The sequence below is a fragment of the Macrotis lagotis genome, chromosome 6 (genome assembly GCF_037893015.1).
Source record: "Macrotis lagotis isolate mMagLag1 chromosome 6, bilby.v1.9.chrom.fasta, whole genome shotgun sequence".
In the NCBI taxonomy this organism is placed as follows: domain Eukaryota; kingdom Metazoa; phylum Chordata; class Mammalia; order Peramelemorphia; family Peramelidae; genus Macrotis; species Macrotis lagotis.
The window spans coordinates 153,665,093-153,685,843 of NC_133663.1; positions in this window are offsets into that span (position 1 = coordinate 153,665,093).

A 20,751-nucleotide genomic window follows, 5' to 3' on the forward strand; every position below is an offset into this window, starting at 1 on the left:
AAGATGAAGCTATTTAATTTACAATTAGGTTTTGGTTTATCTTTCCATGACCCTTTATTACATGTAATTTCTATTGCATCATGGTCTGAGAAGTATGCATTTATTATTTCTGTCATTCTGCATTAGATTAAACAGTTTTGCACTCTAGTACATGGTCATTTTTGGTATAGATGCCATGTATTGCCAAGAAAAAGGTATATTCTTTTCTATCCCCCATTAAGTTTTGTCCAGCGATCTATCATATATAATTTTTCTAAGTTTTCTTCACATCTTAACTTCCTTCTTGTTTATTCTGTGGTTTGATTTATTCAGTTCTGAGGGAGGGAGATTGTGGTCTCTCATCATTAAAGTTTTGCTGTCTATATCTCCTTGTAATTCACCCAGCTTTTCTTCTAGGAATTTGGTGCTATACCACTAGGTACATACATGTTAAGTAATGATATAGTTTCATTACCAATGGTGACTTTAAGGAAGATGTAGTTTACTTCCTTAATCCTTTTAATGAGATCAATTTTTGTTTTTACTTTATCTGAGATCCTGGATCTCAACCCTTGATTTTTTTTTTACTTCAGCTGAAGCATAATATATTTTGCTCCAACTTTTTACCTTTACCCTGTGTGTATCTCTCTGCTTCAAATGTGTTTTTTTTTTTGTAAACAACATATTATAGGATTCTGGTTTTTAATCTATTCTGCTTTTCCATTTCTGTTTTGTGGGATAGTTCATCCCATTCACATTTACAGTTAAGATTACTAATTCTGTATTTCCTCCATGGTGTCTTTTTATCCTTTTATATTTTTCCCCTTTCCTTTCCTCTTATTACACATCACCAAAATTTTGTTCCCTTTCCCCCTTTGACTTCCCCTTAAAATTTTGACTTTCAGTTCATTTTCTCTTATATCTTCACCTTCCCTTGTATCAGTCCCTTCTTTCCATTTTTTCCCACTTTCCCTGGTCCTCCTTCCTTGTAGATTAGGATAAATTTTTAAACCCAAGTGCAAATATGTTTTCATTTTGTTTACAAAGTGTCATCACAAATTGATTGCTTGATAAGTAGCACTGTCTCAAATTATATGGAATTATAATTTCAAGTACCCTTCATGGACACAAAATCCTGGTCATGAGCCAAGGTATCATCCAAAACCAAATCTTTTCTTGAACAATTTGTCCCCCCCCCCCCAGGCCTATTAGTACTTAACCCTTTATTAGTGAAGCAGGCTCTATTTTCTCTCACACATTACCTCCCCTTCCCATCCAGGGAACTTAACTTCCAGGGAACTTAACTTCTTGTTAAGTGAAGCAAAGATCAAGTCAAACACTGATCTAATTAACTGCAAGAATTTTAAAGAGCTCTAGGTACTGGGAGTCTCTGGAAGTTTCACCTGAGAACTTTACAAATGATTGTAAATTATGGGAGACACTGACTCAGGACTGCCCAGCTTATGATGCTTTCATTAAACAAAGTGTTAAGTTTTTGTCAGCACAGCAGAATTAAGTTGGGTTAAAGGATAATGTGACAGTTGAATTTAAAGTTAACACCCCTGCTTTTCATCAGGGTTTTTTGTTTTAAATATAATGAAGTTATCTTCGACTTCTTCAATGGAGAGACAAGACCCAACTATATCTATATCCTTTAAGTCCAATCTCTTCAATTATATTCAATCTTTTAATTATTCTAAGAGAATTATATAAACAATTAGAAGTGTTATATCTTCCCTTTTAGGGTTGTATAAAATATGATGGCCTTGTCTAACATTTGTTTTGCTTTGTTTTGCTTTTTCCTTTCCCTTTTCATTTACCTTTTTATGCAACTCTTGAGTTGTGTCTTTTGATGATTGATTTTTCTGTTCAGTTCCAGTCTTTGTGTCAGGAAATCCTGGAAATCCTCTACTTCATTGAATTTCCATCTTTTTCCCCTGGCAATTTATGCTGAATTTTGCAGGCTAGTACATTCTGGATTATGATCCTAGTTCCTTTGCTCTCTGATATAAGGTATTCCAGGTCTTCAGGTCTTTCAGTGTTGAGGTTGATAGGTCCTGTGTGAGTCTGATTGTGTTTCCTTTGTTTTTGAATTGTTTTTTGGCTGCTTGCAATATTCTCTCCTTTTCTTGAGAATTCTGGAATTTGGCTATAACAGCCTTGGAGTTTTTATCCTGGGGGCTCTTTCTGGAGGGGTTCAGTAGATTCTTTCAATGTTTATATTGTTTTCTTTTTCTAGCAGATTTGAACAGTTTCCCCTTATAATTTCCTGTATGATGTTTTCTAGTTTCTTTTTGTGATCTGGTAGTATGATGATTAGTAGATTGTCTCTCCTGGATAAATTTACCAGGTTATTTAGTTTCCTTAAATGATACATTGTATTTTCTTCAGTTGTTTCAGCCTTTTTATTTTGTTAGATGGAGTCTTGTAGTCTCATAGATTCATTGGTTTCTATTTGTTCAATTCTGATTTTTAGGATTTTATTTTCTATTACCTTTTTTGTTTTCTTTTTAAAGTTAATGAATTCTGTCTTCATTATTTCATAATTTTCCTGCATGACTCATTTTTTTGTCCATTTTTGTTCTTCATCTCTTCTTTGATTTTTAAATTCTTTTTTAATCTTTTTGATGAACATTTGTATTTGAATCCAATTTATAGACTGTTTTGATACTTCCCCTGTAAATGATTTTTCACTGATTTTCTTCTTCAGACATGGCATTACTGTAATCTTTGTCTGTAAAATAGTTTTCTATAGTGAGTTCTCTTACAACTTTTCATCTCATCTTTGTTGTTTTAATTCTCCTCCTGAGGTATAGGTAATATAGATCCAAGTTTTTTTTCTTTGCTGACCCTGGGGTCTGATCCCTGACTTGTCATTATCCAGGATGTTGCCTATACAGTCCAAGCCTTTTCGTTTTTATAAAAAAAAAAATTATTTATTTAAGGCAATGGGGTTAAGTGACTTGCCCAAGGTCACACATCTAAAGCATTAATCTGAAGTCACATTCAAACTCAGGTCTTCCTGACTCCATGGCCGGTGCTCTGTGCACTATACCACCTACCTGTAGTCCAGGTCTTTCCTTTGGAGAGCTTTGTTTCCTTCTTTATGTCTAGGTTCTGACTTAACAGTGGTTTGTTCCCAACCTGGTCCTTTCCTTTGCTCTGCTGTTTCAGGTTTCAGATTTTGTTTAGGGTTGTTATCCTCCTGGCTGATTTGCTAGCTGCCAGGACCTCTGCTGTTGGGACCTGGACTGCACTGTGGCTAAAATGGCTTTCCCTGATCTCTTGCCTCCTGTACTTTACTTCCCCTTCCCCCCAAAGAGACAGACTTCCATGATGTTTACTGCTTAAAACTTCTTTGAATCTTCTCTTTTTCTTGGTGGGATCTGTAACTTGAATGTCAGAATAAAGGCTTCATTTATCTTTGGTAGGGAAAAGCCTCAAGAGTAGTTAGCTTCATGCCACCATCTTGGCTCTGCCCCAGAATGTGTTCATATAATTTCTCAGTTTATTTTGGGATGTAGATTCTCAAATATTTTATGTAGTCTTCAGTTACTATTTAAATGGAATTTTTTTTAATCTCTTGCTCTTAAGATTTATTGTTCATATATAAAAATGCTAATGACTATGTGAGTTTATTTTATATCCTACTTCTTTGCTGAAATTGTTAGTTGTTTCAAATTGTTTTTTTAGTTTATTTTCTAGTGTTCTCTAAGTATGCCATCATATCATCTGCAAAAGAGTGAAAGTTTTGCTTCTTCACTGAGAAAACTAATTCCTCCAAATTTCTTTTTCTTTTCTTAGTGCTAAAGCTTACATTTCTAAAACTATATTGAAAAATAATGGCATCCTTGTTTCACATCTGATCTTAATGGCAATGCTCCTAGTTTATCCCAATTATATAGGATGCTTATTGATGAATTTAAATAGATACTGCTCATTATTTTAATTTTTATTATGCCTATAATCTATAGTGTTTTTAATAGAAATGAGTGTGGTACTTTGCCAAAAGCTATTTCAGAATCTACTGTTAATCTGGGGGGCATATACTTTTGTAAATATTCATTTAATTTTCCTTTGATTTTCAGATTTCCTAATTTGGAATTTAGTTGAGGATTTTTAATTTGTTCTTTTTCGAGCTTATTTAGTTGCAAGTCTCTTTTTTTTGAATGAGACTTTCAGGTAGACCAATAATTCATAAATTATCTCATTATCTATTTTCCAGGTAGGTCATTTTTCATAAGAAGTACTTTACAGACATTCAGCCAAGATGGTGGAGAAAAGACAGGAACAGTACTAATCTCCTGATCTTCCCCTTATAAATAATATGGGAAAAAACCTCTTAACAGAAATCTGAACAACAAAACCCAGAAAGAAAAGCCAGGTGAACATCGACCTCAGGATCTGTCTTCCAAGATCATGGGTGGGTCTGGGAGCAGAGGGTGGACTCTGCCAAGAGCACAGGACTGGTGAGAGCTTGGTAGCCTGGATCGGCCATGGATTAGCCTGATTAGTTGCCACAAGAGCCCAGGAGCTTGAGTGTCTGAGAACCTGATGGGCTTGATCAGTGGTGGGGCTAGAGCCTGGTCAAAAACCAGGGTTTGGGTCTACTACAGAGCAGAGGCATTAGTGTTGGCGCTGAACCTCAGGAGCTTGCCAGCAAGGTGAGAGGGAGAGTTCCAATGCAGGAGAGCTGTGGACATCAATCCCTGGGCTCCTCTGGCCAGTAGGAACTGAGAATTCACACCTCCATTTCAGCTGACTACCTCTGCCCCAGGCTAAGGCTGAGCAGCAGAACCACCTCTGGTGACAATACAGAGAGTAATCAGCTCACCCCAGGGTATAGCTCACTATTGATCAAAGATACAAGTATTTTAACACCTTCAACCACTCCCTCTAGGCCAAGGGAGGGGCTTCAATCAAGGCCACAGACACTCCAGAGAAAGCAACCAGCACCACTACTGGCTAGCTAGAGATATTGCACTCAGTGAGTAAGGCCTCTAGTGAACCAGCCCCTCCCCAACACAAGTTTTTAGAATACTGAAGAAAGGCCAGCACAAAGGAGAATCTATAGAAAAATGCTTGGAAGGAAAAGACACTAACTCAGAGAGACTTAGAACCTCTGAGGAGAATATGACCTACTCTCCAACACAGAAAGACTTCCTTGAAGAAATAAGGAAGGAGTTTAAAAATCAACTGGAAATTTTGGGAGAGAAAATTAACACCTTGCAACAAGTAAATAATTCTCTCAAAACCACAATTGGTCAAATGGAAAACTATTACAAAAATAAGATTGACCAATTGGAAAAGGAGTTGCAAAAGGTAAATAAAGAAAATTCTTCTCTAAAAAAAGAATGTATTCTGTGGAAATAAATGACTTCATGAGACAGCAAGAGTCTGTTAAACAAAACCCAAAAATAGAAAAAAAATTGAAGAAAATGTAAAATAAATACCTCATCAGCAAAACCACTGACCTTGAGATTAGAGAAGGGACAATCTGAGAATTACTGGACTTCCTGAAAACACTGAAGAGAAAAAAAGTCTGGACTTAATAATATAGGATTTAGTGATGGAAAATTGCCCTTATATCACAGAACCAGAGGGCAAAACAGTTATTGAAAGAAAACATTAATCCCAGGCAGAGTCAAGATGGCAAAAGGAGAAGATGCTTTCTTCCACTCTCTCTCTCTCTGTCTCTCTCTCTCTCTCTCTCTCTCTCTGATATTTCCAAACTTATAAAATAAGGACTCTAACTAAATTTTCGAAAGACAGAATCCACAGAGGGATCCAGTGAGGTAATTCTCCAGGCCAAGGTAACCTGGAAAATAGCAAAAAGGCTCCACTCCATAGAATTACAGGGGCAGCTGTCAGAGCAAAGGAACTTTAGCCCCCCCACCCACCCAGGCAGACCCAGGGTGCCTGGGAGGCACAACTCATGGAAGCAGGGGCAGTTTCCTGACCTAAACCTGGGAAGTATTGGGTACAAACTGGAAGATCAGTGGGGGACCTTGGCCAGAGCAAGTGCATGAAATCCAGCCTTCAGAGCACTCAGCAAGCAGTGTGGCTTGGCAGTCCAGATCCAGGAACCAGAAGCAGGCAGAGCTGGTAAGCAGGAGCCTCCAGGCCTGAGTGCTCAGCCTACATAGAGGAGTGAAGAGAGACTTCTGAGGTCTGTCCTCTGTACCTGGAACAGGACTCTGGGGCTTTGAGCACATTAAGATCTTGATCACAGTCTAGGCCCCCCCATAGAAGAGCAGGGCCCCCCCCGCACCTCAGCCCTGTGGCAGAGGGGTGCACTTGTGGTCATTCACAGACCAGGAGGGAAGACAGAGCTTCACATACAGAGATCCTAGTTGGGGTATAACCCAATAATACTCAAAAGCTCAGGAAGCACCCCCAAATCAGGCACTGGCTGGGAAAATGAGTAAGCAGAGAAAAAAGAGGAACACCATTGAGAAATTCTTTGTCTATTATCCCAAGAAAGATCAAAATACTCAATTTGAAGGTGAGGAAGTACAAGCTCCTGCTTCTAAAGACTCTGAGAAAAATGGAAACTGGGCTCAGGCTATGACAGAGCTCAAAAACCATTTTGAAAATCAAGTGAGGGAAATAGAAGAAAAATTGGAAAAAGAAGTGAGAGAGATGCAGGAAAAACATGAAAATGAAGTCAGCAGTTTAGTCAGGGAGATTCAAAAAAATACTTAAGAAAATAACATGTTAAAAACCAGCATAGATCAAATGGATAAAACAGTTCCAAAAGTTATTGAGAAGAATGCTTTAAAAAGCATAACTGGCCAGATGGAAATAAGAAAGCTCTTTGAGGAAAACAAATTCTTCAGATGTAGAATGGAACTGAAGGAAGATGTTGATTTTACAAGAAATCAAGACACAATATTTCGAAACCAAAAGAATGAAAAATTAGGAGAAAATGTGAAACATCTCATTGAAAAAACAACTGATCTGGAAAAACAGATTCAGGAAAGATAATTTTAAAACTATTGACTGCAAGTCATGATCAGGAAAAGAGTCTTGACATCATTTTTAAAGAATTCCTATGGGAAAATTGACCAGATATCCTAGAAGCAGAGGGCAAAATAGAAGTTGAGAGAATCCATGGATCTCCCTGAGAAAAGGATCCAAAAAAACAACTCCCAGAAGTATTATAGCCAAGTTCCAGAGCTCCTAAGTAAAAGAGAAAATATTACAAGCAGCCAGAAGGACACAATTCAAATATCATGGAGCTGCAGTCAGAATCACACAGGACTTAGCAGCAGCTACATTAAAAGATCATCAGGCTTGGAATACAATATTCCAGAATGCAAAAGAGCTTAGAACACGACTGAGAATCAACTACCCAGCAAAACTGAACGTACCCTTCCAGGGTAAAGATGGACTTTCAATGAACCAGGGGAATTTCAAATGTTCTTGATGAAATGGCCAGAGCTGAACAGAAAGTTTGGTTTTCAAATGCAGGACTCAGGTGAATCATAGAGAGTGGAGGAGAAGGGTAAAATATGAAGGACTTGATGAACTGAATGTATTCCTGCATAGAAAAATGATACTGATAATACTCATATGAACCTTATCGTTTAATAGAGCATGTAGAAGTAGCTTTTATAGATGAAGCACAGGAGAGAGCTGAATTTGAAGATATAATAAATTGGAGCCAATGGCTAAAAGGGAAATGTAATGGGAGAAAGAGAAAGAAGTGGAATAGGCTAAGATATTTCATATAATAGGATTTTTTTATTATAATGAGCTATTGCAATGATATGGAAGTGGGGGGAAGGCAAGGGGGAAATGAGGGAACCTTCACTCTCATCAGAGGTGGCTAGGAGAGCAAACAGCATATACACTCAATGGGGTATAGACATCTAGAGTAAGAAGGAGAGAAGAGGGACAGGGAGAAGGGTGGAAGATGTGAGTGATGGAGGAGAGAGTGGATCATGGGGTGAGAGTGGTCAGATATAACACATTTTCTTTTACTTTTTTTTGAAAGGGGCTGGGATTGGATGACCTGTCCAGGACCATAGGGCTGGGTGGATGCTGGGCCTAAGAAGTGGTATATGGGCTCGAGGCCTCTTGGCCCCAGGGCCAGGGATCTGTCTGCTGTGCCACTCAGCTACCTTACAGCACATTTAAGAAGAGGGACAGAGTGAAAGGAAAGAGAAAATATAGTATATGGTAATGGGGAAGTACGAATGGAGGGATGCTTTGCCTGGGGCTGCACAGTTGGGAGATTGTTGGGTATCTGAGGCCGGATTTGGATCTGGGTACTCCTGCCTCCAGGACCATTGCTCTGTTTGCAGCATCACAACCCTACTACTACTACTACTACTACTACTACTATTATTATTATTATTATTATTATTTTATTTTGGGGTTTTTTTTGGTTATTGCAGGACAGTAGGATTGAGGTGGCTTACCCAGGGTCACACAGCTGGGTGATTGTTGGGTATCTGGGGATGGATTTGAGCTTGGGTGCACATGGCTCCAGGGCCAGTGCTCCATCCACTGCACAACCTTGTTGCCCCTACTATCTATTATTATTATTATTATTATTATTATTATTATTATTATTATTATTGCTGTTATTGTTATTGTTATTACTTTAATTTTAATTTTTTTCTCTTTCCTTTATTGCTCATGTGGGTCTATATTTTTTAGGGGGAGGAGGCATTATGTTTACTCTTAAACAAGAATATTTTAGTAATGTATAACAAAATATCATTTGTACAAAAAATAAGAATAAATAAAAGAAAAATAAAATTAAATAAAATAAAAAGAAATATTTTTAAAAAGATAAAAATAACAACCACAAAAAAAGAATACATTGATCCCCTCAAGAAAGAGGTTCTAAAATGAAAACACCAAGGAAGGCTGTGGCTAAATTCCATATCTAACAGATAAAAGAGAAAATCCTGCAAGCAGTGAGAAAGAAACAATTTAAATACCAAGGAGCAACAGTGAGGATAATGCAGGACCTGAATGCATCAACATTAGGTGATTGAAGGGCCTGGAAAGAGATATTCCAAAGAGCAAGGGAGCTTGGAATGCAGCCAAGAATCTTCTATCCCGCAAAGCTGAGCCTTCTTTTTCAGGGGAAAAGATGGACATTTTACAAAATGGAAGCATTCTAAAGATTCCTGTTGAAAAGATCAGAGCTAAATTGAAAAACTTGGACATCAAACAGGAGGTTGAAGAGACACGTAAAAAGGTTTAAAAAAGGGGGGGATTTAAAGGAAAAAAACTGCTGTCCAATAAGATGAAACTGGCTATATCCCAGCATGGGAAAAGGATTCTCATAACTCTTGAGAATTGTAACTCTGTCAGAGAGAATATACTTAGCCAGAAGTAATGGACACTCATGACTTTTCCATGAGGCAGATAACCATTGGGATGAAACTGGCTATAACCCTACTTGGGAGAAAGACTCTAATAACTCTCAAGAATTGTAACTCTATTAGAGAGAATTTATACTAAGCCAGAAGTGATGTATTCATAGGATTTTCTATGATTTAGGATGATTTAAAAACACTTGGTCCTTAAAAAGGGGGACAGGAAGGAGATGGGAGGAGGGAGGGGATTGAATGGGATATATCTCATTACATTAAGAGGTACAAGATACCTATTGTGATAGAGTGGAAGAAGGGAGGAGATAAGAAACACCTGAATCTTCCTCTCATCAGACTTGACTTAAAGTTAACTTACACACTTTCAGTTAACTTAAAAAAAATGTACCTTTCAAGTTTTGAAAGGGGGAAAAGGGAAGGGGATGGAGATAGGGAGGGGGAGAAAAAAGGGAACTAATAGAAGGAAGGGAAGGGAAAAAAGGGAAAGGGGAAAGAAAGGGGAGGGTGGTAGATATAGGAGGGCTATATACTGAAGGTGGTGGTATTCAGAAACAAAACATTGGGGAATACAGATGGGGGGAGAAGAAAAATACAAACAGAGGGAAGATAGCAAGGATGGCAATAAAGAGTTAGTAATTATAACTTTGAATGTGAATGAGAATGAAGTCTCCTTTAAAACACAAGGAAATAGCAGACTGGATTAAAAACAGAATCCTACAATATGCTGCTTATAAGAAACTCATCTGAAGCACAGAGATACATATAGAGTAAAGGTAAAAGGTTGGAGCAAAATATATTTTGATTCAGTCAAAGTGAAAAAAGCAGGAGTAGTAATCCTTATCTCAGACAAAGCAGCTGCAAAAATAGATAGCATCAAAAGAGATAAGGAAGGAAACAATACCTCCTAAAAGGTACCTAGATAATAAAGTAATTTCAATACTGAATATATATGCAACCAGTGGGATAGCATGCAAATTCTTAGATGAGAAGCTGAAAGAACTACAAGAAGACATAGACAGCAAAACTGTACTAGTGGGAGACTTCAACCTCCTGCTCTCAGATTTAGATAAATCAAATCATAAAATAAACAAGAAAGACATTAAGGAGGTAAAGCAGGAGCTCCCAGGGCATGAGCCCATTGAGCTGTGGGAGGGGAGTGAAAAGAGACTGAAGAGTTCTGTCCTCTGCCTCTGGAACAGGACTTTGGGGCTCTGAACACATACAGATCCTGATCGCAGTCTAGGCCCCCCATAGAACAGCAGGCCCCCCCCCCCACCGCAGCCCCGTGACAAAGGGGGGCGCTTATGGTCATTCACAGACCAGGAGGGAGGACAGAGCCTCACACACTGAGACCCTTGTGGAAGTGTCCCAAAAGCTCAGGAAGCACCCCAAAACCAGGCCCAGGCTGGTAAAATGAGCAAGCAGAGAAACAAAAGGAAGAGTATTGAGAAATATTTTGCAAATGAGTCCACGAAGGATCACAATACTCAGTCTGAAGATGAGGAAGCACAAGCTCCTGAATCTAAAGACTCCAAGAAAAACAGAAATTGGGCTCAAAAAAGACTTTGAAAATCAAAGGAGGGAGTTGGAAGAAAAACTGGGAAAAGAAAGGAGAGAGATGCAGGAAAAAGATGAAAATGAAGTCAGCAGCTTAGTCAAGGAAATCCAAAAAAATGCTGAAGAAAATAGCATGCTAAAAACCAGCTTAGGTCAAATGGATAAAACAGTTCAAAAAGTTATTGAGTAGAAGAATGCTTTAAAAATCAAAATTGGCCAGATGGAAAAAGAGATAAGAAAACTCTCTGAGGAGAACAAATCCTTCAGACAAAGAATAGAATTCATTGAGATTGATGAATTTTCCAGAAATCAGGAATCAATACTTCAAAACCAAAAAAATGAAAAATTAGAAGAAAATGTGAAATATCTCATTGAAAAAAAGATAATTTAAAAATTATTGGAATACCTGAAAGTCATGATCAGGAAAAGAGCCTTGACATCATTTTCAAAGAATTACTACAGGAAAATTGCCCTGATATTCTAGAAGCAGAGGGCAAAATAGAAATGGAGAGAATCCACCGATTCCCCCCCCCCCCCCGGCAGAAAGAGATCCCAAAAAACCAACCCCTAGGAATATTATAGCCAAGCTCCAGAACTCCCAAGTCAAAGAGAAAATATTACAAGCAGCCAGAAGGACACAGTTCAAATATCGTGGAGCTGCAGTCAGGATCACACAGGACTTAGCAGCAACTACACTGGAAGCTCGTAGGGCTTGGAATATAATATACCAGAAGGCAAAAGAGCTTAGAATGCAGCCAAGAATGAACTACCCAGCAAGGCTGAATGTCCTCTTCCAGGGAAAAAGATGGACTTTCAATGAACCAGGGGAATTTCAAATGTTCCTTTTGGAATGGCCAGAGCTGAACAGAAAGTTTGATCTTCAGATACAGGACTCAGGTGAAGCATGGAGATTGAAGGAGAGGGGGGAAATATGAAGGACTTAATGAGGATGAACTGCATGTATTCCTGCATAGAAAAATGACACTGATAATACTCATATGAACCTTCTCAGTTAATAGAGCTGGTAGAGGGTGCTTTTATAGTTGAAGCACAGGAGAAAGCTGAATTCAAAGATAAAATATGGTGTAAAAATGGAGTCAATAGAAATAAGGGAAATGTAATGGGAGAAAGAAAAAGGAGAGGGGGAATAGTCCAAGATATTTCACATAATAAGATTTTTTTTATTACAATGAGCTATTGCAATGATATGGAAGGGGGGAGGCAAAGGGGAATGAGGGAACCTTTGCTCTCATCAGAGATGGATAGGAGAGGAAACAGCATGTATACTCAATGGGGTATAGGCATCTAGAGTAAGAAGGAGGGGGGAGCAGGGGGAAGGGGTGGGGATATAAATAAAGGAGGAGAGGACGGACCATGGTGGGGAGAGTGGTCAGATATAACGCATTTTCTCTTTTACTTCTTGCAAGGGGCTGGGATTGTAAGGCCTGCCTAGGACCATAGGGGCCAGGTGGATTTTGGGCCTAAGGGGTGGTATGGGGGCTCAGGGTTTCTTGGCCCCAAGACCAGGGATCTGTCTGCTGCACCACTCAGCGACCCTACAGCAGAGTCAGAGTGAAAGGAAAGAGAAAATATAGTACATGGTAGTGGAGAAATAAGAAAGGAGGGAGTTGCGATCAGCAATGGCAATGTTGGAAAAATATGGAAGTAACTTTTGTGATGGATTTATCATAAAAATGTGATCCACCCACGACAGAGTTGTTGGTTTTGGAACAAAGACTGAAGCACATTTTTTGGTTATTATTATTGGGGAGGGTGCTGGGCAAGTGGGGCTGGGTGGCCTGCCTGGGGCCACATAGCAGGGTGATCTTTGGGTGTCTGGGGCCGGATTTGGACCCAGGTTCTCCTGGCTCAAGGGCCAATGCTCTGTCTGCCACCCAACTATCCCTACTATTATTACTATTTTATTTTATTTTGGGTCTTTTTTTTTCTTCTTTTTGGTTTTTGCAGGGCAGTGGGGATCGGGTGGCTTGCATGTCACACGGCTGGGTGATTGTTGGGTTTACGAGGCTGGATATGGGCTCGGGTGCCTGTGGCTCCAGGGCTGGTGCTTAGTCCATTGCACCACCTGGCCATACCTACAATTATTACTATTTTTTTATTTTCATTTTTTTCTCTCCCCTTTACTTTTTTTGCCCAAGCAAGTCTATCTATATTCACGGGGGGAGGGGTATTTTGTTTACTTGTAAACAAGAATATTTTATTAATGTAAAAAAATTGTACAAAATGAGAATAAAAAATAAATAAATAAATTTAAACTAAAAAATAAATTATTAAAAATAGGAAAAAATGCTTACATGAATAAATTAAAGAAAGAGGAAATCAATTAACTAAATATGCAACTAAAAAATTAGAGAAGGAATAAATTAACCCCCCAACTAAATAACTAATTAGAAATCTTAATTTTAAAGAAGAAATTAATAAAATTGAAAGAAAAAACTATCAAATTCATAAATAAAACCAAGAGTTGATTTTATGACAAAACCAATAAAGTTGATAAACCTCTGATCAATTTGATTAAAAAAAGGAAAGAAGAACACCAAATTGCTAGTATCATAAATGAAAAAGGTGAACTCACCACCAATGAGGAGGAAATTAAAGTAATAATTTGGAAATATTTTGCCCAACTCTATGCCAAAAAATTTGATAATCTAAGTGAAATGGATGAATATTTACAAAAATATAAGTTGACAGGTTAAATGAAGAGGAGATTAAATACCTAAACAACCCTATCTCAGAAAAAGAAATTCAGCAATCTATCATTGAACTCCCTAAGAAAAAATCTCCAGGGCCTGATAGAATCACAAATGAATTCTAACAAACATTTAAGGAACAATCGGTTCCAATTCTAGATAAATTCTTTGGAAGAATAGGGAAATATGAAACTCTGCCTGACTCTTTCTATGACACCAATATGGTACTGATACCTAAACCAGAAAGAGTTAAAACAGAGTAAGAAAATTATAGATCTATCTCCCTGATGAATATAGATGCAAAAATCTTAAATAAATCTTAGCAAAATGATTACAACAAGTTATCACTAGGATAATACATTATGACCAAGTAGGATTTATCACAGGAATGCAGGGTTGGTTCAATATTAGGAAAACTGTTAGTATAATTAATTATATCAACAACAAGCCTATCAGAAATTGTACAATTCTATCAATAGATGCTGAAAAAGCTTTTGACACAATACAGCACCCATTCCTACTACAAACACTAGAGAGTGTAGGAATGAATGAACTGTTACTTAGAATAATGAGCATTATCTATCTGAAACCATCAAAGCATTATATTCAATGGGGAGAGGCTAGAGGCATTCCCAATAAGATCAGGGGAGAAACAAGGATTATTATCACCACTACTATCAATATTGTGTTTGAAATGTTAACTTCAGCAATGAGAGAAGAAAAAGAAATTAAAGGAATTAGAATTGGGAAGGAAGAGACAAAACTCTCACTCTTTGCAGATAACATGATAGCATACCTAGGGATTCCCAAGAAATCATTCAAAAAAAATACTGGAAGCAATTAGTAACTTTAGCAAAGTTGCAGGATATAAAATAAACCCTCATAAATCCTCAACTTCTCCATATATGACTAGCAAGATACAGCAAGAAGAGCTAGAAAAGAGAAATCCTTTCAAAGTAACCTCAGACAACATAAAATACCTGGTAGTCTACCTGCCAAGACAAACTCAGAAACTTTTTGAAAACAATTACAAAACACTTCTCACATAAATATAATCAGATTTAAATAACTGGGCAAACATCAGCTGCTCATGGATAGGTCAAGCTAATATAATAAAAATGACAGTTCTACCAAAACTATACTACCTGTTTAGAGTCCTACCAATCAAAATTCCAAAAAATTAATTTAATGAGTTAGAAAAGGTTGTAAATTCATATGGAGAAATAAAAAGGCAAGAATTTCCAGGGATTCAATGAAAAAAAGTGCAAAAGAGTTTGGCTTAGCCCTATCAGATCCAAAATTCTATTATAAAGCATCAGTCATCAAAACTGTCTGCAAATGGTCAAAGGATATGCAAAGGCAATTTGTAGATGAGGAGATCTAAGCAAACTATAGTTATGTGAAAAATTGCTCTAAATCATTACTTACTAGAGAAGTTCAATTAAAGCATCTCTGAGGTACCACCTTACACCTCTCAGACTGGCCAATATGACCAGAAAGGACAATGATCATTGTTGGAAGGATCGTGGGAAATCTGGAACACTAATACATTGTTGGTGGAGTTGTGAACTCATCCAAACGTTTTGGAGAGCAATTTGGAATTATGCCTAAAGGGCAACAAATTGTACATTCTCTTTGACCCAGCAATACCACTCCTGGGCCTATACCCTGAAGTGATAATGAAAAAGGGTAAAAACATCACTTGTACAAAAAATATTCATAGCAACCCTGTTTGTGGTGCCAAAGAATTGGAAATCAAGTAAATGTCCTTCAGTTGGGGAATTGCTTAGCAAACTGTAATATATGTATGTCATGGAACATTATTGTTCTATTAGAAACTAGGAGGGATAGAAATTCAGGGATGCTTGGAGGGATTTGCATGATCTGATGCTGAGTGGGAGCAGAGCCAGAAAAGCACTGTACACCCTAACAGCAACATGGGGGCAATGATCAACCTTGATGATCTCACTCATTCCATCAGTACAACAATCAGGGACAATTTGGGGCTCTCTGCAATGTATGCAGAGAAACAACTGTGGAGTTTGAACAAAGAACAAAGACTATTACCTTTAATTTAGAAAAGAAACTGATATCTTATTGTCTGGTCTTGTTATCTCTTTTAATTTATCCTTAAGGATATGATTTCTCTCTCATCATATTCAATTTGGTTCAATGTATACCATGGAAACAATATAAGAATTGGCAAACTGCCTTCTGTGGGGGGTGGGGGGGGATGGAAGTAAGATTAGGGGAAAAATTGTAAAACTCAAAATAAACAATTTCCCAATATATATTTTCTCATTGAATCATTCCAGATTAATGCATTCAATTCATCTAATTGTTAATGTCCCTGTCTCAAAAATTTCTTTGGATATACTCTGTGTGCATTTTGCACCTATTCATCTATTTCTAAGCTGGTTTCCCCTAGTAGAACATAACCTCTGTGAGAGAAAAGACTGCTTCAGTTTTACCTTGTTTATCTAGTGCTAGATAAACATAGTATGTACTTTAAAATACTTTTTAAAATTTTATTAAAAATCATTTCAATGTTAGGTAATCCTTCCCCTCATGACAAGAATAAACATAACAGAAATACATAATGTCAATCTTGGCATGAATGGGATAGAAAATTTCTCTTTTTTTGGAGTAGAGTAAAGGGGAGAGGTGAACTAGCCATTTCCTTTACCCTTTCTTTTATATTATATTCCAAAATTATCTATCCAGCTTAAGGTACCATTTCTGAAGTTTTATGGTATTTTGGAAATATTTTCTGAAGATTGTATTTGTACCACTTGTCTCATATAGTATTGAGCAATATTTCTGAGAATCTGTTTTTTTAACTTACATTTATAATAAATGTGCATGGACTATCAGATAAAAATCAATCTTTCCAATATTAATATAACTATTCTGGAGAAAGTGTAATTTATTACTATTGATTTTATGTGGTTATGTTTCCTCTACGAGTTGGATAAAGCTGATCATTTCTATAAATAATAATGATTTTCCCCTCAGATGCAATATAATATATACATATACATGCTCATCTCTATTTCTGAATGTTGTAATGAATCTATTTATTCTAAACAGTTCATTTAGAAGTCCAGAGTTTCTAATAGTCTCTTCTAGCAATTTGCTTGGTTTTATTTATAACTGACTTAAACAACTAATTTTTTTTCTTAAAAAGCATTCACTTAAGAATAGTCCTTTATATTTTATTAAAATGCTAACATTTGCTTAGGGACTTGAGAGATAAAATATTGGAACATTATATTTGAATTTCCCTCTAAATTAAGTAAAAATCTTTTATCTTCATTTTGACATGTTCCTACCCAATGTTACACTCAGAAAATATTATAAATTGAAATTAGATGTAGGCCTTATTTGAACATATATTTCAAGCAGGCTCCAGTAATGATTCATTTTACATGATATCTTGAATCCCTAAACCATGATTAAGTCAACTTCTGGAATAGGGATGTCAATCTACTCCCACATATCATCCCTGTAACTTTCCAGAACAAAATGTGCCTCTCTAACCATCACTCATTATCTCCTTTATTGGAATATATGCTCCATGAATACAGGAAATGTTATTACTTTTGTATGTGTATCCTTAAAACTTGACAGAGAAAATTCATGGTACATGATGAGTGCTTAGGAAATTTTTTTCATTCATTCATATAATCCATGATACTAACCCTGACTCTCTCATTGCTTCACTATAAGAAATGTCTTATTTGTTTTGAATTTGTTTGTTTTTAATTAAGGGAATATGCTACAAGTTTAAAATGTGTAACATAATCTATATTGACTTTTCAGTACAAATCATTTCATTAAGATACTAAAAATTAAAAGTTAAAAAAGGATTGATCTAATTATGTTTATAAAACTAGAATTTTAGGTAATTCATGTAAATAATATACATGCAAACACAAAAAAGCATCAAAGATTTTGAAACATGATTTGAAAGTTCAATTTTCCAAAATAGTATTTATAATCAACCTTGGGTACAGTAGTTTGATTACAGATCTTTGAATCTCTGTAGTGGTCTACTTTGTGAAAATTATGACTATTTGGTTCAATTTATATGAAAATCAGTATTTATAAAATTTTTTTCAACTGGAAATAAAGACATGATGATAAATTTATTTGTCCATTTCTTTATTCAAAATTATTTATTGAGGTCTTTAATATGTATAAGTTCCTGGTCTATGTGATGCTAATTAGTTGTGTTCCTCACTCAAAGAAATCGCAAACTATTATATAAAATGAAAGTGTGTGGAAGCTAGTCCCTAAGTATATAAAAATGTTGAAAATTTGCACAGAATGGTGAATTAATCAATGATTGTTGAAGTATAATTAGGCACATATTGGTATGAGTAACCAATCTCATATACTCTTTAGGATTTCCTAGATAGAAAAGACCAAGAATAAAAACTTAGGCAGATGTTCAAGAAAATAAACTTGCACTATGAATCTAGCTATATCTAGAAGTCTTTATTTTTTGCCTTATCAAAATGGGTCAGAGAAAGGGACTTATTATTGAAAATAACAAAAAACAAATAAACAAACAAAAAAAAGGGAAATGTTAACATTAGAGCAATTTGATATATTGAGTCAAAAGACCTGGCATGAATGATGAATAGCTATATTCTAACATTTTAAAGGATGGAATTTGACAATAAGCTAAATTACAATAAGCTAAGTTTCAAAGAAATTTTAAGCCAAATGAACAGAAAGGTTAACAACTAAGTGATGCAGTTGACCAAGCACTGGACCTGGAGTCATGACCTGACATCAAGTCTGGCCTCAGAGCTTTAAAAAATGGTGTGACCTAGGGAAGTCATTTAAATATTTTGTGCTTCAGTTTTTCTCAAATTAAAATTGTGGATAATACCAGTTTATACTCCAGTGAAACATCAAAATAAGTAATACAAGATTGATGTAAGGGCTACATAAATAAGATAATGATTGGAACAATGGTTGACACTTAGTAGGGACTTAATAAATGCCTGCTTGTTTCCTTCAAAAGAAGAAACAAATGGTCTTAAATATAGCAGATATTCATCACAAAATGTATCCACTTTGTGTTTTTACTTATTTATTTCTTTATTTAATTTTACTTTTTATTATTATAATAATCTTGTTGTGAGAGTAATCACAAATCCCCCTCCCCCCCAAAAGGATGAGAAATCTCAAGAATAGTGAGAGAGAATAAAAAATATACTTCAGCCTGTGTTTAGATTCCAATGGCCCTGTCTCTGGGATGAATTGCGTTCTTTATCATAAGTCCACCAAAGAAGTTGCTTCAATATTTTTCCCACAGTTGCTATCACCAGCTGTATTTCCCTCCACCCTATTCTTTCCCACTCTCATTTTTTTCCTGTTCTTTCTTCTTTCACCATGACCCTTCTCAGAAGTGTTTTGTATCTGCATTCCACTCCATTGTAAAAGCTTCCTCTTGATTCCTATGTGAAATAACTTATTCCTTTCTTCCTCTCCTTTCCCTTCCTCCCAGTACTTTTCTTTCATACCCATTGACTCTTTTTACTATATTATACCATTATATTCAGCTCCTTCTTGTGCCTTGTCTTTATATCTTCCTTCTAACTGCTGTTATGAATGAGAAAGTTCATATGAGTTATCAGTATCTTCTTCCCATGCAGGAATATAAGCAATTCAACATCATTAGGTTCCTCATAGTTGGTCCTTCTCGTCCACTCCCTTTATGGTTCCTATGAGTCCTGTACTTAGAGATCAGACTTTCTGTTCAGCTCTGCTTGTTTCAATAGGAAAGTCTGCAAGTCCATCTTTCCCCAGAAAGATGATGTTCAGTTTTGCTGGGGAGTTGATTCTCCGGTGTAAACCAAAACCTTTTGCCTTACAGAATATCATATTCCAAGCTCTACGAGCTCTCAGTGTAGATGCTGCCAGATACTGTGTAATCCTGACTATAGAGCCACATAGTTGAATTGCTTATTTCTGGCAGCTTTTAGTATTTTCTCTTTGACTTGGGAGTTCTGGAGTTTGGCTATAATATTCCTGGAAGTTTTTCTTTTGAGATCTCTTTCTGGAAGTGACCAGTGACTTCCCTCAATTTCTATTTTATTCTCTGTTTGTAAGATCTCTGGGCAATTTTACCATATTATTTCTTGAAAAATGAAATCTTGGCTCTTTTCCTGGTCATAACTTTTAGGTAGCACAATAAATTTTAAATTATCTCTCTGGGATATGTTTTCAAGGCCAGTTGTTTTTCCAATAAGATATTTCACATTTTCTTCTAATTCTTGGTTTATTTTTGTTTTGTTTTGTATAGTTTTATTTCTTCCTTGGTGCTCACAAAGTCATCTGCTTCCTTTCATTCCATTCTGCATTTGAAGGAGTTATTTTCTTCAGAAAGCTTTTTTGTCTCCTCTTCCAGCTGGCCAATTCTGCTTTTTAAGGCATTCTTTTCCTCATTTGCCTTTTGTGTCACTTTTTCCATTTGACCTAAACTGGTTTCTAACATATTATTTTCTTCAGTATTTTTTGTATTTCTTTTACCAAGTTGCTGACTTGGTTTTCATGACATCTGCATCACTTTCATATCTCCTCCCAGATTTTCCTCAACTTCCCTTAATTGCTTTTCAAAGACTTTTTTTGAGCTCATCCATAGCCTGAGTTCATTTTCTATTTTTCTTGGAAGTTTTGGATACAGAAGCTTTGATTTTGTCATCATCTGAGTATGTATTGTGGTCCTCTGTGGGACTGAAGTAATTTTCTGTGGTCAAATTCTTCTTTTTCTATTGTTTGCTCATTTTCTCAGTCTGATTTACCACACTTCCAAGGCTTTGGGGGGCGGGTTGGGACAATACACAAGGATCTTAATTCCTCTAAGGTCTTATGAGAGGTTTCAGGCACTCCCCTCTGTCCTGGAGCTGTGAGGATGGTCCCTGCTCAGTTATGATAGCGTGGAAGCCCAAACTGCAACCTGGATCTGAGTGTGGGAAAACACCCAATTCCTGCCCCAGGGAGAGCAGGGAGACCTCTACATTCTCCCCACCCCTTTACTGTCTATGAGCTGAGAGCTCTGGATGTATTGAGTGGCTCTGCCAACTCCGCTGCAAGTTCTCACCATAGGGCTGCCCTGAGGCCAGATCTCTGCCCTG